Source organism: Kogia breviceps, chromosome 17 (assembly GCF_026419965.1).
Source record: "Kogia breviceps isolate mKogBre1 chromosome 17, mKogBre1 haplotype 1, whole genome shotgun sequence".
NCBI lineage: Eukaryota > Metazoa > Chordata > Mammalia > Artiodactyla > Physeteridae > Kogia > Kogia breviceps.
Window position 1 is genome coordinate 54,247,601 of NC_081326.1, and position 26,418 is coordinate 54,274,018.

At 34.3% G+C, this 26,418-nt stretch overlaps 1 protein-coding gene across 7 annotated transcripts in view; it reads right to left on the reverse strand.

The window, feature by feature from the left end:
* Positions 1–26,418, reverse strand: part of CSMD3 (CUB and Sushi multiple domains 3) — a 1,102,347-nt gene that overhangs the window by 821,549 nt on the left and 254,380 nt on the right. Inside the window, exon 1 of one of the 7 annotated variants that reach the window (XM_067017124.1) lies at positions 23,476–23,512. The exons of the other annotated variants lie outside the window; for them this stretch is intronic. The gene's annotated coding sequence lies outside the window, so the exon portion shown is untranslated. Of the gene's footprint in view, positions 1–23,475; positions 23,513–26,418 lie in introns of those variants that run through there. 7 annotated transcript variants of the gene reach the window in all.

A 26,418-nucleotide genomic window follows, 5' to 3' on the forward strand; every position in this document is an offset into this window, starting at 1 on the left:
GTATTTTGATTTATTAACTGCCAGTTTTTCTTCTGACTAGAATGTAAATCTCAGGAAAGCATCTACTTAGCTTGTTTTGTTCACTTTAGATGTCCAGTTTCTAGATTAGTTCATGGCCCAGAGTAGGTACTTAAAATTTTGTTAAATGAATAAATGAATATACTAATTTTACTGATGATAAAGCTGAGTCCAAAAAATATAAAGTAAATTGCTTTTGGTCACACATGCACAGTTAGTACGGCAGAATTCAGCTACACCAGATCTATAATATGCTGTCTTTCTACTACAATAATTAATTTAGTCATTCTTTCAACCAGCAATTATTGAGTACAAGGTAGGTGCTTAATACCGTAACATTATTCGACAAGGAGACATGCTGCTTTTATTTCTCAGTGAAAGAATCTGAGAAATAGCATAGAATGTAAAGATATTATGGTATTCATAATTTGGTTCATTCAAAGTAAAATAAAGGTTGACTAACATAAATCAAAAATATATTAGTGCATAGAAAATGAAGGGCCAAAAATCAATACCGTGAAAGTTGATTTTATTTTTACAGTCAAGTATTCAAGAATATAAAAATGAGTATACACAGCATTTACTAACTTCAATACAACTACTTGTTACATTGGTGATAGGAGGTAGCATAGTACTAGGACACCCTGTTCACATATAATGTGAATTGTACCCTCTGGAGCCTTGCATCTCAGCAGTGCTGAAGAAGTAAGAGTATCAATACATACACTCTAATTTACCAATAAGTCATCTGATTTACTTTACAACTCAATGTATCAGAAAGAACATTTTAAAAAGCCTAACCTGAGTACATAAACAGTGAAAGAATTAATGTCAGGATTAAGGACCTAATTTGAATAATTCCTAAGATCAGATACATTTTATTCAACATGTAGAAGGTGGCAAAGAATATGGATTAGCAAAGGGAAAAATAGAAGCTCTTACAGAGAAGGAATGCAAGTCAGAATGAACAAATTAGGGTTGGCAAAATAATAATAATAATAGTAATAATAATTGTAGCTATAAAAGAAGATCTAGACATTTTAAAAATGTTACAGCGGGACTTCCCTGATGGTCCAGAGGTTAAGACTTTGTGCTTCCACTGCGGGTGGTGCATGTTCATTCCCTGGTCAGGGAAGATCCCACATGCTGCAGGGTGCAGCCAAAAAATAAATTAAAATTTTTACAAAGCATTAGTTATGATTATTCAAAAGGCTATTAAAATATAGTCTGCAATTCTGAGTTATAGGGAATAAAAAGTGGTCCCTGCTTGACGGCAAAAGAAATTCACGTATAATAAAAACCGGCCAGGGTCAGAATCACTATGAATTTAAGTGAGAACTAAACTGGGCTTACTGTACTTAATATCTTTTAAGTATATTATCTTATATGCATAATTGAGCACTTTCACTGTGTACTACTGGAGTGTTTAATTACATCATAGAATAGAAATATAACATTAAACATTATAGATCTTATGGCCTGATTGTTAACTATGAATATTTTAGCATGATTAACATCACTTGCTAATAAATAAACTAAAAGGTAGCATGTGCTAGTACTTTTCCTTACATAGAAATAAAAGAGAGATGATTTGAGGAGAAGCTTTCTGATTATAAACTGTTTTTACAGTTTAGTCTAATAACCATTTATTGAGCTCTAAAATAAGTGATGGGAATAAAGAAAAATAAGACTTAGACTCTGCACTCAAAGACTGTATATTGCATGAAATTCTTCCTGGCCTCATTCTTCTAATTATAAAATTTAACCTTAACAATTACAGTTGGCACAACTTTATTCTCAAAACACTCACTTCTCTTTATTTTCATGATATCACACTCTGCCAGTCTTTCTCTTACATCTCTGAGAGCTTTTTCTATTTCTCACTTCTTGGATTTCCCGACCATCGTAGGTCTTATACTCTTCATTGCCTCTGGACATATTCTTGGACGTGCTTCTCTTCCTATTCCATACTTTCCAACATTTATATTCCAAAGATCCCCAAGATTATAACCCCAGCTCACACTTCTTTATTCTGAGCTCCAGATCCATATATCTTACTCTCTGTTTTGTTTTTGTTTTTAACTTTGTCACTTAGATATCTTTAAAGTACCTCAAAATTAAAATATACAAAACTAGTATGTCCTGGTTTAAATATTTTTCTCTTCCATTATTCTTCATTTCAATGAATGGGGCGTTTTCCATCACCTCTGTTCTCTTGACTGATAACTCTTCATCATTCGTCCACACATCCACTGATTTAAAAATCTCTAAATTCTGTTAATTCTCCTCCCCAATACATACCAGATGCATCATGTGACTACCTCTATGACCACCCTTGCCTAAGTCACCAGTCAGTACCTCTTCCCTGGACCACTACAATAACTTCCTCTCAGTCACCGCTCCCATGTATTCTTGGTCACTAGAACCTTTAAAAAGGCAAGTTTGATTTTGTCACACAACACCAACACATTGTCTCTTTTCCAAACTATTTAGTTGTTTCCCATTGCTCATAGGACAAAGTTAAAAACTTTTAACATAACTTACAATGTCCTACAGCAGAGTCTTATTTCTAAATTGTTGCATAGCCACATTTTTAACTCCACTTTCTCTCACTTACTATTTTCCCAATGCATCAGAATTTTTTATTTAGTTCCTCAAAAGTACCAAATTCATCTTGTCTTTGACCACGTTGTTCCAACTGCTTAAAATACTCTCTTTATCACTGTTCTTATGCTTCTCACAGACTTTTGCAATATTGGCTTTATTTATTCTTCACACTAAGCCTGAATGTCATTCCCTTGGGTTGCTTTCTCTAACCCTAAGCATCACTTATATCCTCTCATAGAACACAGAACACTACATCATTTCCTCACAGTCCTTACAACAATTGGAACTGTATCATCTGTATAATTATTTTAATTTTATATTTATCTGCCTCTTTACCCCTCAGTAATGATTTGTAGAACAAACCAAAAGTCAGCGTTCTACTGGTTTCTTCATGTATGTTATAAAGTAACAAATTTTAACTTTATTAAAACAATCCAAATAGTAGCATTTTCTAAAAAGAAATTAAAGCTAAGTAGACACTAATTTCTCATATGACGCATTAGCTTTTAGGTTAATTACAGTTCTTTGAAGATTTTTGTAGGTATTATCAATGGTTTCATGCATATAATATTTAAAATAAATAAATCATGTCTGGCGATGCATGGTACAAATCCTGAATATGTGTATTTTGTGAAGTCAAAATCTTCTGAGGAGCAGGTTGCCATTTCAGAGTTTGAGTGATGAAACTTAAAATCTAAAATTTTAAGCTCAATATAATCTCTTACAGTTTCATTTACATTATGCCCAATATCTGGAACTTGAAAGATGCTTACCACAATTTTCTATCCTCTAACTGTTGCTTGCTTATTCACTATCATATCAGCCAAATTCCTAGTACAGAATATGTGGTCTACATCCTTATCTTTCAAGTTTCATTGCCTTCCTGCACTGTTTCGTTGCTATGTATTAAGACAGCTCATTTATAATCAATTATTTTCCACTTCTAAAATCACACTGCTTGTAGCAAAATCCAAAAGTCACTGTTCAAGGTAGTGCTAATCAAATTCAAGTCCTTTATTTAAGTCAAAGAGCACTTTTTGCTTCCTTGAATTCTATGCAATTCCTTACACCTCCAAAGTCTAAAAATATATTTCCCAGAGAAAAAATTTAAATGTTTTCCAAAGTTTCATTGTGCAACATCAACCTAGCCCAAGTCCTGTGACTATTCATGGTTTAATCCTAGGCTCTACTTTTAGCTAAAGAATGGAAATGGTATATTTCCCTAAGATCCAATTAAACAATTTATGAAGGAGGAAAATCCTTTGAAAATAACATGAGCTTTCACATATGCTATCCCTCAAAGGGTCCTAGAGTGTCCAAAGTATATCAGCTGTGGTGCCATCTGTGATGTGAATCAATAGCAAATGCCATCAATATAGAATTTAAGCCAAAAAGTTAGGATTCGGTCAGAACTCATTAGTAGATTAGTAGAACACTGCTACCTCCTAACAAATTTAATACTCTGCATTTAATACTCTAAACACACCGTGTGAAGATGAAAATTTTTTGAGCAAAACTTTCCTATGTAGTTGCAAAATTACCTAGGTTTTTTGCTTCATTCATCTGGCAAATATTCAGTGATGGCATCATGATAGGCCATCATCCTATGGCTACAATAACAAACAAAATAGAAAAGTGTATCCCACTCTCTTAGAATATTCTACATGGGCTGTACACTTCCTGTATAATCTCCTCTGCTTGAGCAAAGGCTGAGCTGGTGAATATGATAGTATATCACTTCTGTGATTATTCTGTGTTCTGTTGCAAAAAGAAAGGGCTTTGCAGATGTGATTATGGTTCCCAGGTAGTTGACTTTGAATTAATCACAAAGAAGCATATCTTTGGTGTGCCTTATCTAATTAGCTGAGCTCTTAGAAGAGATGAAGAGTGTAAGCGCAACAAGTACTCTCCTACTGACCATGAAGAAGCAAGCTGCCATGCTGAGGAGAGTGCCACATGACAGAGAATGGTGAGCAACCCCTGGGATTTGAGAACCTCAGTCCTAAACTTCAAGGAACTGAAATAACAACAACCAGTGAGCCTGGAAGATGAAACTGCAGCCCTAAGCAGCAATTATTTCAGCATGATGTGACCCTGAGCAGAGGATACAGCTAATCCATGTCCAGATTCTGGACCCACAGATACTGTGAGAAAAAAATTTTGTTGTTGTTTTAAGCCACTCTTTGTGGTGTTTTGTTATGCAGCAATAGAAAACTAATATGGAGGGGGAAAGTCTTGTACTTTTCACCTCTTTAACTATTGAAGGATCATATTTAGTCCCTCATGATCACTGCTGGACTTAAATAGATATATAGATACATGAAGCATCCTATGAAAGAGTCACAGTAATATATTAATAATATAAAATAGCAGAATATATAATTTGAAATATACCACAACTTTCCTTGATTTTTATTAACAGAAATTTCCGATAAGTTCAGAGGAATTTAGTTAGCTTTACAACTGACATTTTATTTCAACAGAAGGTCAACGACAGAATCAAACCAAAAAAACTATTATTTTACAGATACTTTGATATGGTAAAAGAAAATCTGTGGTTTACAGTCAAGAATATTTAAACTAAAATTTTATTTCTGCCATTATCTTACTGTATGATCTTGGGAAATGCTTAGCTTCTCTGGAAAATATTAGAAATTTTGATTATGCCATAATTTGGCAAAATATAACAGTAATTTCAATACATTATTAGTGGGACTATAACAAGGTATGTCTATTTTGGAGAACAGGTTAGAAATAATTGGTCAAATAAAGAATACATGTGGGGCTTCCCTGGTGGTGCAGTGGTTGAGAATCCGCCTGCCGATGCAGGAGACACGGGTTCGTGCCCTGGTCCGGGAAGATCCCACATGCCGCGGAGCAACTAAGCCCGTGAGCCATGGCCGCTAGGCCTGCGCGTCTGGAGCCTGTGCTCCGCAGTGGGAGAGGCCACAACAGTGAGAGGCCCGCATACCGCAAAAAAAAAAAAAAAAAAAAAAAAAAGAATATATGTGTACCAATGACTCAGCATCACATTTCTGAGTACATGGAGACCTTAAAAGTTACATGGGTGAAATGTTCACCACAGGGTTATTTGTGGTAGCAGGGTGTCAGAGGCAATCCAGGTATCCTGCAATGGTACTACAATGGCTTAACACTATGTGAAACCATACAATAAGGCATTAGAACCACTTGAAGAGCTTTCTAAAAAGAAATATTGATATTCTGGCCTTACCCTCAGAGTATCCAGTTGGTCTGCAATGGCCTGGGATACTACATGTTTCATGGAAGGTTGTGCAGCCAAGGTTGAGAATTTTGGACAAAGCTTAAAATCAGGGTGCTGAGTAAAGGGTAAGGAATAGTAAGAAATCTACAGCACAATATACGATTTATGTCAATACCACTTATGTAAAAGCATATAAACACAAAATATCACTCCATATTTTATAAGGACACAAAAATAAAAGATGTAACTGACACATCTGAGCAGTTCCTTACGTGGGGAGATGCATGGGAGTACAGAATGAGGATAAAAGGTAGTTCAATATACACATATTCATACATAACTACCTGCATCCAGACAGGAAAGAGGTCTTGCAAAGAATTCTGATAACAGTATTCCAGTAATAAGAAATGTGATTAACTCAATACTCTGTAACTGAGCTATAAATAATAACAACAACAATGACAACATAAAATTGCAGGATGAGACAATCTTTAAATACCTATCTACTTTATACTGTACATTTCTCTTTTTCCTCCAGAGAGTACTTTTTAATGTATATTTTTATCTAGTAAGATGAAAAGTTCTCTTTACTCACTCATTGCCTTTTCAGCTTGAGACACTTTTTCTTTGGCTGAGTCTCACCTACTGAGAATCCAACAGATACAAAGGAATATGCCAAGACTTATGATTATTTTAAGAGGAATAATTAAGAGAACAAACAATTATTGCTCTGCAGAAGACTTGGTAATAGGCACTGAGACTATGAGAAATGTTTTCTAATATTTGAAAGGCCTTCATCTGTCATATGCAAAAAAGATGATACTGATTTTGTTTGGCATCAAATGGAACAATGGGAATCACTAGATGGAAGTTACAAGAACTTCATATTTCAACATAACATGGCTTCTATTTAGAGTTGTCCAAATAGGGAAAGATATGCCAATGAAGATTGTGAGCTCACAATCATTAGAGCGCTCAAAAGTAGTGGGGATGCAAGAGAGGTTAATTATATGTCAGTGCTGCTCAAATAATGGTTGTCATGCAGATCAAGTGATCACAGCCATATTCTTTTTACCTCCTCTTCTACTGTCTTATTTGGGGCCCATGAAAGGAAATGTAGTCATTTCTTCAAGATTGCTTAGGTTCATAAATACTGAATTAGATGATTTACAAGGATTCTGTTAAATCTGTAATGCTATAAGAAGAAAAGAACCTATACATTGCACAAGTCAGTTATTATTTTAATTATATTCTAAAATATGTATTAGTTTCAATATAAGATAAACGGCATTCCAATAAAAGTTAAATTTAGGGCATCAATGTAAAATACACCTTTCTCTGTAAATTTCTATAATGCTTAAAGCATCTTTTGACCTGTGTTTGCATGTAATTTTTAAAAATTCCAAACAGAATGGATTTTTATGTACAAAAAAAGAATATGCAATTTTATGCTTTTAAGAGGAAAATTATCTAAGGAATTGAATAATTACAAACCAAAACAGTTTAACAGTGGTGATTACTGACAGGACATCTGAGTGTGACTAAGAAGAAATCTTGCTTGATAACATCATGAAAGGTTTGGTCACTGAGATTTATTAAAGCAAAATAGAAAGCATTGAAATTGAACTAGGAAACTGTGAAATTAGAAGTCAGAAGACCTGAGTCCCTAGTTCAGTACTGTCACCTAACAAGTGTTTCCTTCTTTGCAAAACTCAGTTTCTTGATCTCTGAAACTCATTTTAACTCAATAAATATGTACTGAATGACTACTATGGCATAAGTCCTGAACACACAGAACACAATCTTAGGGAGCTGAAAATCCTACAGTGGGACTGCCTATGCAAATAAATACTTGAATTCACCACAAGAAAAATGATTAACAGAAGTAAACAGATTGTGAAGCTGCTGCAGAATGAAAAGATTAATGGTATGTGGAGTTAGAAGGGAAAGTGGAGTGGATGAGAGAAAGGAACACCGAATATAACAATACCTACTTCAGAATGTTGTTTAAGAATGAAGAGATAAAGCATGTTGAAATATTATATACACTGTACGTTTTTCTCATTTGAGTAATTTTTGAATGTGCTTTATTTGTCACACATTTTTATTCCCAAAGCTACCATACTTGGTTAAGGTTCTATTCACTTCATATATGGACTTAAGAAATATAAATCTGTCTCTCTTGTGACCTAATGAGGTAACATTTCTTCAGAATGCTAGAGTTAAAATAAATATGGATTTCTTTTGAACAAATAAGTTAGTTTGGTGTGGAGGGTGAAGAAAATAATGGAAAATAAAGTATGATGAAATGCCTTTTAAAATCTTGCCTGAGATTGAGCAAGAATGTAATTACAAAAGCAAGGAAAACAAATTCAAATAATTACTGATAAAGCAACAGGTAAAAAGTGGAAAGTATTACTGAGATAGGAAAACAGTCTTCCTTTAGTGATAAGGCAACCAGAAAACATTATAATTTAAGTATCTTATAAAAATTGCCAGCTCAAATATTCTGTTAGGACTTGATTCAGGAACCATCAACAGTTTCTCCATCTTAAATAAGTACAATATGCCTACCCTGTAGAGCGACTAGGATCAGGCTTCAGGTGATAAGCCACATTAAGCACAGTGCATGATGTATAATTAGAAGCTCATTAAAAGTTAGTTCCTTTTTTTAGCCTCAATTTACTTGTTTTTGTTAAATTAATTATCATACATATTCATAGCACTTTTATCTATGAAGCAAAGGAAGACTGACATTGTAAATTTAAATAGTATAAAATATTGTTTTAGTGTGGAAAGTGCAAAACATCTGGAGCAAGACCAGATGGCTGAGTTCTCAAGGAAAAGCTTAGAAAAAAAGGGAGCTGAGGTAGAAGTATTGGTGGATAAGAAGAGTCTATATATTTTGAATATTTATCTGTTTGAAATTAATTCCAAACAGGCAAACAGGAAAATATAACTTTGAAACGAAAACAAACAGCTTAATTAAATTGGAAAAGTGCATTACTAAGATTATGTTGGTTCTGACAATAAGCTTGCTCCTAACTTGTACAGTAGAAAGCTTAATACAGATATATTCAGCTTGCAACTATATACTAATGATTAACAATATACTAAGTGATTAACTACAATATTTAGGCCTTTCAGATAGATGGAAGAGATGTAGGCAATATAACAGTTGTTGGCAGATGGGTATGTGAAGCCTCCCAGCTTCTATGGTTTTCTATAATGAGTTCTGAAAGATTCCTTTCTTTCCTGGAAACAAGGGTTAGAGAATCAGGGTTATAGGTGGTCACTCATTTTCTTGATTTTTTTTTTCCTGTTATTTCCCATCATTAAGTACTTTACAACTAGCAGCAAGCCAACAGCAAGCATTTTGAGCTTGGCAGCCTAACTGGAACTTAAATTAAAAAGGACGAAAGGAAAATTACTTTATTAACCTTATAAGAAATCTAAGTGTATTGATTATCTCCATATTCAGGTTCCCAGAGTGCCAAATAGAAATATATTGTAAGTAAAACTGGATATAATTTCAATATATCTGAGTAAGCTATGATCATATGAAGCAACTTAAAATTTTCATTCCAAACAGCAGATAGTTTTTAATGGTACCTTATCTTTTTTATAGACTTTTCCCTTTATAGCACCCACCATAGTATGTAATTATATAATTTGGGGGTGATTATTTGTAAATATTTATCTTCTTCACTAGGCTATTCTCTTCATGATGGTAGGACTATGGTTTGTTGTTGTTGTTGTTGTTTTTATACAGTAGTATCTCCAGTGTCTAGTGTACTTTTTAAAATGAATAAATTGTCAGCTGCTCCAATCTATCATTTCTCGAATCCTTAGTTTCATAATATCTGACCTTAAAAAAGGGTTACCATATTCTAAATAATAGAAAGATAATAGTGGTTTGATTATATTGAATTTTTGTCTTTTAAAAATAGGGTTAGGGGGTCACACTCATTAGAATAGCTACTATTAAAAACAAAGCAAAACAAACAAACAAATAAAAAACAGAAAATAACAAGTGTTGGTGATGATGTAGAGATACTGGAACCCTTGATGTAGAGATACTGGAACACTTGTGTACTTGGTGGGAATGACAAATGGTACAGCTGCTGTGGAAGAGGGTATGGTGGCTCCTAAGAAAATTAAACATAGAATTACCATATGATCCAACAATTCAACTTTTGGGTATATACCCCAAAGAACTGAAAACAGGGTCTCAAGACATATCTATACACCCATATTCACAGTAGCTATAACATAGAAGCAACCCACATATCCATCTGTAGATGAATGTATAAACAAAATGTGTTATACAGACACAATGGGATATTATTCAGCCTTAAAAAAGAAGGAAATTCTGACATATGCTACAACATGGATGAATCTTGAGGACATTATGCTAAGTGAAATAAGCCAGTCAAAAAGAGACAAATCTTGTATGATTCTATTCACATGAGGTAGCTAAAGCAGTCAAAATTAAAGGGAGGAAGGAAGAATGGTGCTTGCCAGTAGCTGGGGTGGGAGGAAAAAATGTGGAGTTACTGTTTAATAGTTATAAAGTTTCAGTTTTGCAAGATGGAAGAGTTCTGAAGATGGAAGGTGGTAATGACTGCACAAAAAAATGAATGTACTTAAACTGAACTGCATTCTTAAACTTGTTTAGCCAGTAATTTTTTTTGTTTTGTGTATTTACTACAATAGGAAATAAGGTTAAGGGAAAAAAGATTTTATGTTACTATAAAACAAGAAAATTCACTAAGAATGTTCAGCTCTGTCATGTCTATTACTTACCTTTTAAAATAATTTAAAACACAAAGGCATATACTTAACTCCCAAGTGTAAGGACATCTTAGGCCACTATTAAGGGCTTTGGGAAAATATCAAACTGTATTATTGAGGCAAAAGAATGCTCATAATTCCTACAGTACATAAAAAGGCTTAGTCCAGACTCTCTCAAAAGACTCAGGTATTTGTGTCCCACTTATATTTTACCCACTAAAAGTACTGGAAACATCTGAGAACCATCTAAATCAGCTAGATTTTATCATATTTCTTAGAATCCCTGATATGAATTATGATTTATAATGTGATACATCTAGAAAATGATCTTTTGGAAGTATTTTAAGACGTATTTTTCAGCATCACAAGCTTATTAAATATGACAAGTAACAGAATACATAATAACTGCATAAGCAGTATATTTCTATGGGGACATACGTGATTATAGTATTTAGTCAAACACCAAAATATTTAACTTCAGTATTGAAAAGAAAAAGAAAATAGTATACCTTGGGAAGAATGTATTTGGATCTTAGTACAAATAAGCCTTTTGTACAGAATTTAACATTATCTGTTAGATGCATTTTGAAGCAAAAAAAACAGCAAGAAATTTGTGCTTATTAGATGACAAGGCATTTCTGAATTTTATATCAGCATTAACGCGGCCAGAAGTAAAGTAAATGAGGCACTAATCTCAGATGCAAAAAATTCAGTAATTAAGATAAATTATAATTCAACATCAACATTTTTATAAAAATTAATACAAAAATTCTATGATGAGCAAGATATCAAAGTCTTAAATAAAGACAAGACCAATACTCTTTTTTTTTTCCCTTTTATCTACTTTGACTCCAATATGACTGGGCACAATATCGTTATAAGGATGTTTGTATAACAAAGAGCATTGGAAGATAAAGACAGTATCTCCCTCTGGAGCAGAGGGGAAGTTTTCTTACATAAATAATAAAAAAATTGCATCTCCCTTTGGGGCAAATGTTGAGCATGTTTGATAGAAGTCTGCATTTGAAATACTGGGGTTTCCTAAGTTTGTGGTTCCTCAACTCTGACACAAACTCACTGCATATACAGTATCCACTAGTGGTATTTTACTTTGTCTTGTGGTATTCGGAGGGCAACTTTTGCAATAAGAACTGATTTAACTATGAAGTTCATGGTATTTACTGTGCCTTAATTAATAAAGTCCTTTGTCTCTGACCCAGGAGTCTCATGTCTTTGCTAATATATATGACACTGTGGCAAGTTAACTTCTTAGCTTTCAAGTAAGGCAAAATGTTACAACTTTCATAGTTGCAGCATTTTGTTTTGTTTTCCAATTTCTTCAAAGGCAAATAAAATCTTGGAAATTTCTGCATGCTACAATGTTGGTGTTTTCATCTGATACAGTTTACTTAAGCCCCCCCAAATTTAAAATAGCTTTATATATAATAAAGGTCCTTAAATATATTTCCTCAAAATATTTTACACTAAATAAATTAGATATTGATGGAGTTGAAAAAAACAGTGGTGCATTTCATATACTTTCTATGTTTGCATTCAGCATTTCAGAAATACATGCTCAAAATGCAGAGGGAGCTGAATTTCAGAGGATGCCATATGTATTATAAGCATAGCTCTCTGTGAATACATAACTTCCCTATGCTGAATTTAAATCTAATTTTGTGACAGCTGTAAAAATGGCTATCTCATAAAGAAAAGCAAAGAAATCAAATTTGTTATTCTCTGAAAAGTTACAATGCTAAATAAAGCATTGTTCTGAATTTTAAGCCATAACATTTCTGCCTCTAGTGCAGTTCCTGGGAAAAATGTAATCTTTAGAAAATATTTATAAATCACCTTGCATGATGAAGAATTTTGAAATAATTTCCAAACATAAGTAGTAGGAAAAGTAGAGTGGAATTTCTCACAGAAGTTCATAAACATCTAGGGCAGAAAAAGAATCCTGCAATCACAACCAAAGGTGCTGAAAATTATGATTGAATAAATCAGGTATGTACTAAACCTACAAGATGCCAACACTTCCTGACAAAATAATGAAAAAGAATGAGAAAAAAAAAAAGCAGATGTCAACATAGAGAAAGGCTGACAATACTGATTCTACGAGCATAGGAGTAGGAACAAGAAAAATATTTGTGAATCACATGTATGGCAAAGATGGTTCCCCCGTAGATTATTTTCAGCTTTTTAATTTTACTTTTATCAAATGATGAATGAGAACATAATAAAATAAAGTTGAATATCATCACTTGAGTTGACTCTAAGCTCACAGTTTTCAAGTACAAGTTACCCAATTTCATCCTTGAAGCAAACTGAAACAGGTAGTGATATTTTCTTTTATCTTTTCAAAGGTCAAAGACCCTATCCCTGAGTACAACTGCAAACCTAAGCTTAAAGTCATTATAATCATCCACTTGGGACACAGCATACAAAATATTATACTATGAAAAAATATATGATCAGAAAACATTTGGGTTATAAATATGTATAAACAGATATAGATGTGTATGCATATGTATAAAATTTTTAATGGGCACACTTGATAAAAAACTAATGATAGGGAAAATATTTCTTAAATTTGAAGTAATAATCCTTCTTTCACCACATTTAGGAGGGAAAAGAATGGTAGAAGAAAATAAAGATGGTGCCAGATGATATCTTAAAATCAGCAAAATCTTCTAAGGAGTTCTCCCAGTACTCAAGTGTCTTTGAGATCCCTTAGCCTGTTAGCCAATATTGATTGTTTTCTACCTAAGAAAAGGGGATGCCCTTGTTAGGAACTCCAGATATAATATCTGTTCCTAAAAGCCATGTTGGAAGTATTATGAATATTTATAAATATTCTGTTACTAATATGCTTGTGTAGGGTATAATTCTATACTATTTGGAGTCACGTGGCTTGTTTTAGCCAATGAAATAAAAAATAGATATATCCTGTCTCACCTCCTGATCAAAGTTTTAAGAAACACTATCTAGTTGCCATTTGTCCTTTTTCCCCCCTGCATTAGAAGTTATGGGAAAATGTCCTGAGATGGGGCCTCTATAACCCTGAGTTAGCCAATGACTATGGTAAGCAGAGCCCACCTGCTACTTGCATTCTATAGGTAGACTGAGAAAATATTTAACTTTCATTTTATGAAGATACTGAGAGTATAGGGTCATTTGTTGTTGCCGCATGACCTAGCCTAATCTAACCGATACAAGCCACACATTAGTCAATTTTGATGTATTAAATAAAATGAAAAGACTTATTTTTTCTTACTTTTTTTTCTTCCTGAACTGCAGTCACTTTATCTCAAACATCTCCACAGATGTTCATTATAATATCTCTCTTGAGCTGAATTACTCATTAGGGCAGAGGAGTTAACCTAAATTTAATTAAGAAAAATCGATAAAATGGACTGAGGTTCTCATTAAACGATTAAATTACTCATCACTAATAATTTGTTCCTACAAAATAATAGAAAATACACTTAAAGGTCACTTGATTAACACTGTGGGATATAAATTGATTGCATTACTGTTCAAATGATGGAAAAAAAGTGGCCTCTGCTCACTACTCCTGCTAACTGAAGTCAGAGTATTATAGAATGAAACTTTCACCTCCTATAAGCTAATCAAAACACTAATGCTCAGGAAAAACAACACTAAAAAAGCCATATATCAAAGAGTAGAGAAATGATGGTCATTGACCCTTTGGTAAATAACTGTAGGTGAGAATGATATCTTGATTTTACTGAAAACACAAATTGATAGAATAAATGTTTTCTGAATTTATAGAGTCAAGTACTTTCAATTGCTTAACTATATAACTTGTTAACAAGTTTTACTGGGGAATAATTTAGAAAATCATAATTTATACTAATATGAGAAATAAACTTACTAAATTTTTCTTCTATAATCATCTGGGAAAGACTCTGCAAGGTTGTTTAACATATTCCTCAATAATAGATTATTTAAAATGGAAGGCTCATTGATGCATATTAGACTATTTCCACTGATTCAAGTGAATGTATGGAAGTGATGATAATATTTTGTAATATTGAATCCACTAAATATCAATGGCTAAGGTACACAAAATATTTGGTCATACAGCAATATTTTAAACATTTTCACATTCTCTTTTCTTTTTCTTTATTGCTTTTCTATCTTTAATTTTATTTTAAACTCTGGATTATATGTTGAAAGTAACTCAAAATAGTAAGAATTCTAAATTTTGAGTGTCAGTTGTAAAAATGCTATGATATGAAACAAACTAATTTTCCCAAGACCTTGTGTATTAATAGCATATAAAGAAAAATGGACCATAACTTGTAATATTCACTTTGTTAATTTAAATTAAATTTAGTTAAACTTTAGAAGGTTTCACAGAAACAAATTATTCTCATACAACTAGACACTTTCCTGTAGAAATTACTGGGGATTGCTAAGGAAGAAAATCATTAAAATGCCCTCATTGAATAATCTACTTCCACATGCCACATAGCATCCTTTAATCTCTGACCATTACCTAGAAATCCTCTCCTTGTCCTCAAAGAAATCACCAGCAATATGATCCAGGAACAATATGTTTTGTTCAAGGGACAGATGTTAAATCAAAACAGATCATGCACTAAATATGCTAAAACATGCAGGAAAGATAGTCCTACAAGGAATTTAAATATGACCTTTCTGAAAATTTTACAGGGGCAACAGCAGCATGTTCCTAACTGAGCTTTAACTAGTTACACTAAGGTAGCTATCAACAGCCACTCAAATTTTTCATTGCTAATGAAAATTTTAGTCTATCTTCTGTGCATTTACAGATGTCCTGGGGGATGAACCTTGATTTGTCTAAATCAGTTGATGGTGAATTCATCCCCCACTGACAAGTGACTGGGGTAGTCTTGCTTTCAATGAGTTCAGAGTAATGCACATACAAAGAATTATCATCATTGGAAAGTCACAGGTTCTAAAATCTTACAAAGATTTTACAGATAATGGTTTTTAGTTTACTCGGTTCTAACCCCTATTCCAGTGTGAACTTTGGCGGGGTTTTAACCTCTACCCTCCTCAGTGCATGCTTGTAGTGAGAAAATCATAATACCTAATTGGTAAGTTTTTATAAAGGTAAAATGAGAATTCTTAGAACTATCCTTAGAACATGATAAGGACTTAAAAAAATATTAGGTGTGTTATTATTATTGTTGAGATGGTGCTATAGACTAAATGTATGTGTTTCCACAAAATTCATGTTTGAAACTTACCAGTGCCTTAATCTTAGACTTGCCAGCCATCAGAACTGTAAGAAATAAATGTATGTTGTTTATAAGTCACCCAGTCTATGTTATTTTGTTACAGAAACCTGAAGAGATAAGCTGGATGATAAATAGAAACATCCCTCAACTATCATCCACCTCTGTGCAAATTGTGTGTGTGTGCGTGCACGCAAGTGCAAAACGGAGGACATAAACCTTCTGCCTATTGCTGATGCTCTCTCATTTACAATGGATACATTTACATAAATGCCATATTGCCAAAAAACAAGTTTACCATCTCAAAAATGTTCAAATACACTTACTTAATGGCTTACACCTGCCTAGAGGATAAATCTGAGCTTTAAAACTCTCCTAAAGATGATTTCAAATGATCTTCTCAGTTGAAATCATAACCTCTCCTCTCTACATTTGTCTCCACCAGCAAAAGTCAATTCACTTTTAGTTTCCCCAGGTGATGTGTTACAGTACCACAGCTATAAACATTTACAACTGTACACATTATATATTACTAAATACATTTGTTCCCTAACCCTAGAAAGGTTGAAACATTTTGAGAGTTTGAAAAAGTGTTTGGTGAAGAGCAAACAAGGAAAGACCATTATTAATCAATTTTGAGTTGAAATAAACTGGAAGAACAAGACAGTAACTCAAGACAGCAGGTTGTTATAACCTTAAAACCTTTTGTTTACAAGGTTGGTTAGATTTAATTTAAGAGAAAACGTTAAGCATTTTCAAAGACTAAGACTAAAGGAAAAATGGAAAGAATAAGTTTTATAATCAAGACAGTGGGGAACAGAGTATAACACGAAGGTTAAGAACATGGTATTGGAGCCAGACTGCTTGAATCCAAATCCTCACACTACCTTTTACTAGCTATGTGACCTTGGGAAATCTTCTTAACCTCATTGTGCTTCAGTTTCCCCATCTATAAAATGGGGATCGAGATATTATCTACTCCGTATAGCATGAGTATGAAGATTAAATGGGTAATTGCAAACTGTCTCTGACCCAAAGAAAATGCTCAATAAATGATATGAGATAAAAAGAAGGCAATACAATATGAACATCTGAGTTATTTTTCAAATCTCCATCAAGATTAATCTCCCTCTCACCAAGACAAAATTCACAGCTGCCTCTGATTTTCCATAACATTTTATTTGTACCTTTCTTGAGGGATGCAGAAGGGGCTCTTTATACTTTACTACAGTATATATTTATGTACGTATTTTCCATAAGTCATAAGCTCCTTAAAATCAGCAACTGTTGTGTATCTATCTCTTCTCCATCATTGTCAATCAACAGATATTTAATTGAATATAAATACAAAAATATTATCCCTCCTTTAATTTGAAAATGTTTTTTGTAATTTTCACATATTTATTATTAATACTTCAACCATCAAATTCTATGTTTTTTGAATAAAAATTAGAGCAGTAAAATGCCCGATATTTTTTACTGACTCATTATACTTCGTACTGTGATGATTTTTCTAAATATGCAGTTGCATTGACAATGACCTCATCTTAGTTGTTTAGAATCATTTTTTTCATTGTAGATATAAAGATTCAGGAACAACAGCCATTTAAGAAGAGCTATGATAAATACAATCGTAACATTTTCAAAAAATTTGGAATAATCATTAATATATTTACAATAAGTAGCTACAGATTCATGCTAAATATAAAGTTTTGTTAACTATATTCACACTGAATTTCCTGTATGTCTAAATATAAAAAAACTTATTTTTGAAATTAATTACACATCTATTAAATGACAAAATGTAAAAGACAATTAAGATCATATTAATGCAGAAACATTATGCCCTTGGTTCTGTTTTCAGATGATGAATTTTCACATCGAATTTCAAATGTACAAACTAACAAAGAGATTCACATTTTGAAAATATGCAAAAATTGGGTCAGAATTAAATCTAGATACTTGGGTTTGTATGTCACTGATAATGGCCAGTGACATTAGGCACGTGTGGTTTGATTATATTGATTCTATGAATACGATCCTCCATCTTTTCAATGACAAGGTCTCATTTACACATCAGTAAGAAGATGTGATGCAACCCTGGGAAGCTCATTCTCTGAGTTCATATTTACTAATATAGGGCATAGACATTAGAGTATACCATGCCTTCTTCATGTTGTATTGCATAAGAAATTTTGTACTGTGCTTAGTAAGTGTGGTTTTCCCTCACAAATTGTTTGCTTTGTGAAACTATGAACTAATAATGTTGTCCAGATTTGTTTAGGTTCCCAGGTGGATTAAAGGCAAATTTAATGTTGATTTTAACAAGTATATAAGAATACAGAACATGACTTTTGTATATTAACTTTGCTCTTGGTTTCAACTTGCTCTTCCATTATTTTCTCTTAACACAGTTATCCTTATTCTCATTTATTTTATTTACTGTGTAAATCATGTTTTTATGCTACATAATCTGCCTCTTTTACATTAGCTATAAGTCAAATACAAATATATAATAAGTGACCTTAAAATTGTAACTTAGTTTGAATGCTATGGTAACCTCAAACATAAGGAGCAATAAATGAAGGGAAAATTATCTTACTCAAGAATACAAGGAATTAGTGACATAAATATGGAACCATTAAAAGCTATAGATAAAATACTTATTTTTCAAGACTCCTTCAATATTTAAGACATTTAGCCCCAGTTTTACATACATAGCAATTAGATAGTAAAAAAGCAAATTATTTGTTTTGTTGAGTTATATCTGCACTTGGGAAAATCCTAAGAAAAGTGACTATAGAAAGATTTTAGACTTCAAGCACACTGAGCAATAGACCAAAAATGTAGAATTTCTGAAGGCATTCAAATTTCAACATTTAAATTTTGTCTTTTATTATTAACTGCACGAAAGATCTTTCATCACTGAATGGCTCAAACACACACACACACACATAACATAACTTACTAAGGTGACCAATAATACTGCATAGGGGAGAAAGAGCCCAAGCCAAAAATGTATGAAGTGTCCTTCTAGAATTACTCCTATAAAAATTTTGTTTACTGTGCTTTCTTAGTACACAAATAAAGGACTTTTCCCATGAAGCTAGTCCACATAGCTAGCCATGTGTCACATGACATTACTCAATGTCTTTGGTGAGCTACGATTCCCCTTCTTCCATTCATTTTCCTAAATTATTTTGCCTTATCTGGAGTGATGGCTTTACAAAGAGCAACAGAATACCAGATGGTCACTGGTGTGGTTCATTGAGTTTATATCCCAGTAGGAAGTTAGGTGATTGCTCTTCAAGGTTTTTATCATGAATTGAACAATCTATTTCACCACAGGGAATTCTGAAGCTGTCAATATATTTTTGGCTAAGCATGTTCAATCATCTTTTCTGTAAGTCATGGTCCCAAATAATCATGTGAATGCTTTGTGAGCACTGAGACAGTATAATTTTTCTTCCTTTCTACAAGATTTGAAATGTAGGTAAGTGTTAGAAATGAGTATTGCTTAATATTTATAAAATTCTGTTTTTATTTTGGGTATAACATTATCAAACTATTTTGTTATTCTTCAAAAATATAAACTTTTCTCAAGCAATATGAATCTTTCATTTAGAACAAATACTTTAAATTCTTACACATCAAAACAAATAAACAAAAAACTCCAAATAAACAAAAGTCTCCACAGAAATGTATGGCTTAAAGTTACACAGAATAGGCATAAACAATTGAAGACTCAGTTGCCTCAAAAAGAAACTGATTTTTGTGTTTGATTTTCAAAATACACATTTGTCAGCATCTTTCTAGGAATTGTAGAGAAAGAGAAAGAAGTGGAAATCAGTCCATTAAGGGAAAAAACCACAAACATCTATAAATTAACAATACATTAGAATAACATATAATACCAAAAAAATACAGACTTCATGACCATTTCTTTATTGTCAAATAAAATGGATTACATTAACGGGCTTCCCTGGTGGCGCAGTAGTTGAGAGTCCGCCTGCCGATGCAGGGGACATGGGTTCGTGACCCCACCCGGGAGGACCCCACATGCTGCGGAGCGGCTGGGCCCGTGAGCCGAGCCTGCGCGTCCGGAGCCTGCGCTCCGCAACGGGAGAGGTCACAGCAGCGAGAGGCCCGCGTACCGCAAAAAAAAAAAAAAAGAAAAAAAAAAAAATTAAAATGAGAATAACATATGAAGGAACAAAAAGCTTAGACAGTAGAGTAAGGCAACAAAAACATTTGAGTTATTATATACAGGATGGAAAAGGAAAAAATAGTAAACAGCTTCCTGAATGGAGGAAGATATAACTCACAAATACCTAGTGGGGAAAATAATGTGTGAGTTGAATGTTAAAGAGAATGCTGACTGCTAATTGCAGCAGCAAACAATTATATAGTAAAAATATGGAAATCCCTGATTTTCGTCTCTAAATATCAGAAATACACAGAAGGCCAGCACCTATTTCTTACACAAGAATGCCACTCTATCTTTTTGCATGGAATTAAAGTACACACATTTGGACAATAACCCAGGTCACCAAATAGATCATCTTCCAAATAAAAGTTCCCATATTCAATAGACTATGAGTTTCATGAGGCCTGGGCTGTTTCAATTATCATGGCTCTTAGCTGTATAGCATGTGCATAGTGACTTCTTAGTAGATACCAGTTTAGTTACTGAATATATTTCAAATGTGAGAGCTTCCAGAAATTAATGACTCAGAAATGCTGTTACCCATGGGAAACATATTTTCACCACTGATGTTTATTACTTGCTGATCCCAACCTAATGTGTTAGGCTAATGTGGGGTTTAAAGTTCCCCTTAACTACTACAACTCTGAGAAAAATTAATTCCTCTGCCTGTATGGTCATAGAATGGATATATCTAGATCGGTTTTCAAATACCTGGTTTTTGTTTGTTTTGCGGTACGCAGGCCTCTCCCGTTGCGGAGCACAGGCTCCGGACGCGCAGGCTCAGCGGCCATGGCTCACGGGCCCAGCCGCTCCGCAGCATGTGGGATCTTCCCAGACTGGGGCACGAACCCGTGTCCCCTGCATCAGCAGGCGGACTCTCAACCACTGCGCCACCAGGGAAGCCCCAAATACCTGTTTTGATGATGACTATCATCAAGTAAGAAGTAAGGCAGTAATCACTACTTGTTGAATATTATAGAGTCTGTATTTTACACATAATAACTAATATAATCCTCATTATAGTAACTATCAAGTAGTAAGGACTCCCCTATCATACAGATGAGAAAACTGAGACCTGAAACAGTAAATATCCACATAAAGATTCTATAAGTGGCAGACAAGTAAAGGAAACCAAAGCTTTTATTAGACCAAAGTCCACTCTCTGCAGACTTTTTTACTCTCTTGTTTTAAAGAAAGTATCTTGGAGCTATAGTCATATGTTTAACTGGCAATGGATATTTTAAAATATTCTAAACACATACATAACACAAGTGATAGCTATTACTTCTATATTATTTTTTAAATTATTTTTTCATGTATTTGAAACAATTTGTAATTTTTGAATACCTTCTATGTGCTAGGCATCATAGAAACATTTTAAAAATGTTATCTCATTTAATCCAATCTCTAACACTTACAATCTCCTGAGATAAGTAAAAATATTCAATTTTTGACAAAAGAAACAACATTCCAGTAATATGTAGCAGGAAGGCAAATAAGCTCATGGATCTTATAGCCTTAAAGACAAGTCTTGCACCCTTGGCTCCATCATACTGGACACTACTAAGACAATTTAATCAGGACATTTTCATCCTTTTAATCACACAAATGAAGTTTTCAGAACAAGGTTAGGGTACATGAGAAGGTGGTTGAGTGTTGGCCTGATTGTTGATTAAACAGCCTACATTTTCCTGGGAGATGGAAGAAACAGCAAGTGACCTGAGACACTTGTCAATTTTTCCTTGACATCACTTTTGATCACATTTTGATCACATCTGATACTCTTTGAGGTGATAAAATAACCCCATTATCAAATGATTTATGCTTCTCTTGCTTATTAAAAGACATGCAGAAAATGTTTTCCTCATTATTATTAAATACCGCCATTCACATAAAGAGACCAGATCTCTTTATGGGAAATGATAAGGCTAATGAAAGATTTTGTGCCCATATAACGTTGTCAAGATAGTAATGGAAAGCATGGTAGAAAAATTCAGTTACACTTAATTTATGTGTAACTTTCACACACACTTTTATTAGTTTGCCCCAGGTTGTGTATACCAAAATGCCATTCTGAATATAGAATATCATTATGAATTTTAGAATGGTTAATCTAGGACTAGCAAATCCATTTTACCTTGTCTGCCAACGGTTCTTAATTTGTAAGAAGTGTTGGGAGCACAGAGTTGAGAAGGATTCTGAGGCCACATTAAAGCTCAGTGAAATAAATGGCATGGAATGTCTATCAAAGGGAGAAGTGCAGAACAGGTATGTATGCCAGGTATTTTCATTCCAGGTTTAGTGCACAGGAATTTGGTTTCACTTTTTATGGAATATTGTTTAGCCCAGCATCAAGCAGTTAAATGCCTTTACAAATACTAGCAGATGGTGTTGATAAAATTCATCGTGCTTATGAACACAAAAACCCTTGCACTATACTCTCTAGGTTGATGAGGCATTCATTTTTCTTAAACTACCATGGTTAGGGATCACCAAAATAACTCTCTAAAAGCAAAGGTTTCATCAAGGAGAGAATATGTAAACTCCAGGGAAAGCAATAAGCAGATCATTACAATGTTATCAGCCCCCTGCAAAGTTATAAATTAAAGAATCAGTATGCTATCAAGTGGCAAAGAGTAGAGGAGGGAAGCCATGGACTGAATAGTCTTTTCTTTTTTTTTTTTTTTCAAAAATGGCAAACACACAAAATCCAAATTCACTATCCCTCTACTCTTTTAAGTTTTAATTTTAAAAGAAATGGCTAGCAGGTGGTAAATTTCTCCTTAGAAAACTAGATCATACGCTCTATTAAGTATGACTTCATAGACTCCACCTTTAGCCAGTGAATATTAGTAATACATGAGAACTACTTTTGAGGCTAGAAAGGAAAATTATTGCCTCATCAAAAACGTTCTTGCTCTATACAGTTTGTACTTTTAGCAAGTCCTCTGTGAAATTTTCTCTTCAAGCACTGTTCCAACCTCAACTCCCTTCCACTCAACTGGGAGAAATTAAGGTCTTCCTTATCAAAGTGCCTAACATTCTATAGATTCTGATATTAAAGCAATTATCACACATTCTGTAACTACTTGATTACATTACAATCAGTCCCACTAGAATTGGGTTCCTAAAGGCAAGACATGTGTTTCTTAATCATATTTTGATCCTCATCACATGAAATAATGCTTTGCACAGAGCAGGCCCTTAATAAATATATTTGAATGAGTAAATGTATTCATCAGTATTATTGATAAAGAGAAAAAAAGGTAAGCTTGGCAAAATGAAGTTGAGGAGATAGAATTTCAAAAAAACAATGGGTGTCATTTTTTGATAGATAAAAGCCATAGAGGTTAGAATGGGAGTCAAAGAAAATATACCTGAAGGGACTTGAAGATGAGGAGTAGGGAAGTAGAGTATATGCCCTGGAAAAAACAAACAAAATGGCAACAAAATCAACAACAAAAACAGAAGTGCTGGTTGGAAGGTTAGACTTGGATATAAGTATATATATATATATTTTTTTTTTTGTGGTACGCGGGCCTCTCACTGTTGTGGCCTCTCCCATTGCGGAGCACAGGCTCTGGATGCACAGGCTCAGTGGCCATGGCTCACGGGCCCAGCCGCTCCGCGGCATGTGGGATCTTCCCAGACCGGGACATGAACCCGTGTCCCCTGCATCGGCAGGCGGATTCTCAACCACTGCGCCATCAGGGAAGCCCGGATATGAGTATAAATGATATTATCCATCAAGATTTTATTGACTGTAATTCCTTTTTTTAAAGAGAAGATGGTAAAAAGTGCTAAGGAAAAGTGGAAAGATAGAGTTACATAAATAACTTTGTATGTAACTGACACTTTACATATGCTATCATATTAAACTCCAACAGTACTATGATTTTGTTATTTCTATCTATTAATTCTATTATAGCTAAAGAAATAGTTTCTAAAATAATGTAATTTTTGCTCAAAGGCCCTAGTAGGTAAGTGGAAGAATGAGTATTTAGATTCAAATCTTCCTGACCCCATAGGCTCTTAGCTGAAGGGAAAAAAGGAGCCCTACAAAGGAAATTAACTCTAAGATAGTGTTGGGAATACCCCTCTGAAACCTCTTAAAACACTTCTTGGTTTTAAGTACCTTAATAAGTCCTTTTGATTTAGGGAGTTTTATGCATTTAAAAAATTGACTAAACATTTTTGGACTGATTCACATATAAAACTCCATTTACTCTCTTGTTATTAAACATTTTTGAAGAGAGATGCAAATAATTTTGGCGAAGTATCAAAGGGATAACAAGCTAAGGCTGTGGAACCTGACAGAATGGGTTCAAATCTGGCATCCCCACCACCACACCCCAAATCGGGAAAAATTTCTTCATCAGACTCTAATGTTTTTGTACATCTTGCAAGCAGAGATTCCAACTGTCCTTCTTCACTTTGTACCAAACTATCTTTTCAAAGGTATTTGTCCTGAAGCTCATGATTCCTCTCCTATAACAACACATACTACATATGCAGATATCTCATACTCTTCATACATTCTATGGGAACTGGGGCTTGGAGAACTGGCACAAACACTGATGCTCTGTCTCCTGACACTTCTGTGAATAATAAACTCTCCTTTGTTTCTGACCTTTGTGTCCTTTGTGTCTTCTATCACCATCCAAGAAACTGTGGCAAGGAAATAGTTAATTCCAAGTCAAGTAAAATCTCAAACTCTTCATGGTTCTTGACATTTACTGAGTAACCTTGAACATTTTTTTTTAATTTTTGAGCTTCAGTTTCATACTATGAAATTTAAAAGTGAGCATGCTTATAAATTTCCTAATATACTATAAATACTTAAGCAAATGGTAGCTAATTAGCAGTCACAGAAGTAGACAGGGGTGCCATCAGCATCATGGTGGAACGAGAGATGCTCTCTGTCTCTCCTGTTCAAACTACAACCAGTAAAAATCCATAACTCAACAAATATGACTTGGCCCAGCACACCAGGGTGCTGGAGAGTTCCACACATCTGTACATGTAAAGGTGGGTGGACTGGAATACATAGAGAAGGCAGAATCAGAAGAAAAGCAGAGACAGTGCCTGAGATCCTGAGCCCCCAACCACAGCAGCTGAGCACACAGTCCTAGAGAACCTGGTAGCAGCAGGGAAGGAGGCATACATAACTCCAGCCTCCCAGCCACAGTGGTTCCCTTGCTCACAGGGAACCAGGCAGCAGTGGCAGTTGAGCCTGCAACTGGTCTCTCCAGCCATGAAGGTGCCTACCACTACAGTCCTGTCCATCCACAGCAGTAGCACATGCAAACCTAATAACCCCAGATGCAGCAGAGGCAACCAAGACTCCAGCTCACTCCCTACTCTCCCACTCCCTCCACTGTAGCAGAGCCTGAGACTCAGGAGATCCTGGGCACAGAGTAGGTTCTTGCCATCCCAGTGCCTCAGGTAATGATGCCAGCTACAACAGCATCATTAGCAGCAGTGAGGCACAAGCAGTTACTATGATGGCACAAGGCAATACCTCTAGCAAAGGTGGTGGAGGGTGGAAAGTGCTGATTCTCAAATATAACTACAGGCAGCTCAGGTAAGAGAAACCAAAAACAGTGCTATAGCACAAGCTACTGAAAAACAAAAGAAAGGCCTCTGACTACTAATCTGTTAAATCATTAGAATCAAGGAAATAAAGAACATTCATCTAAAGAAGAAAAGTGTCCACTACTTCAAATGTGCTGGCATAAGAACAGCTCATCTAGCCCCATGAAAAACCATGGTAACACAGCATCACGAAAAAGAAAATTCTCCAGAAACCAAACTTAAAGTCACACCGATGGAGAATTATCCAGAATCCAACAGCACATTAAAAGGATCATACAACATGATCAAGTGGGATTTATCCCAGGGATGCAAGGATTTTTCAATATCCACAAATCAATCAGTTTGATATACCACATTAACAAACTGAATAAAAACCATATGATGATCTCAATAGATGGAGAAAAAGCTTTTGATAAAATTCAACATCCATTTATGATAAGAACTATCCAGAAAGTGAACATACAGGGGAAAAAATCTCAACATAATAAAGGCCATATATGACAAACACACAGCTAACATCATACTCAATGGTGAAAAGCTAAACACGTTGCCGCTAAAATCAGGAACAAGACAAGAATGCCCACTCTTGCCACTTTTATTCCACATAGTTTTGGAAGTCCTAGCCACAGCAATCAGAGAAGAAAAGAAAGAAAAGGAATCCAAATTGGAAAGGAAGCTGTAAAACTGTCACTGTTTGCAAATAGCATAATATTATACATAGAAAA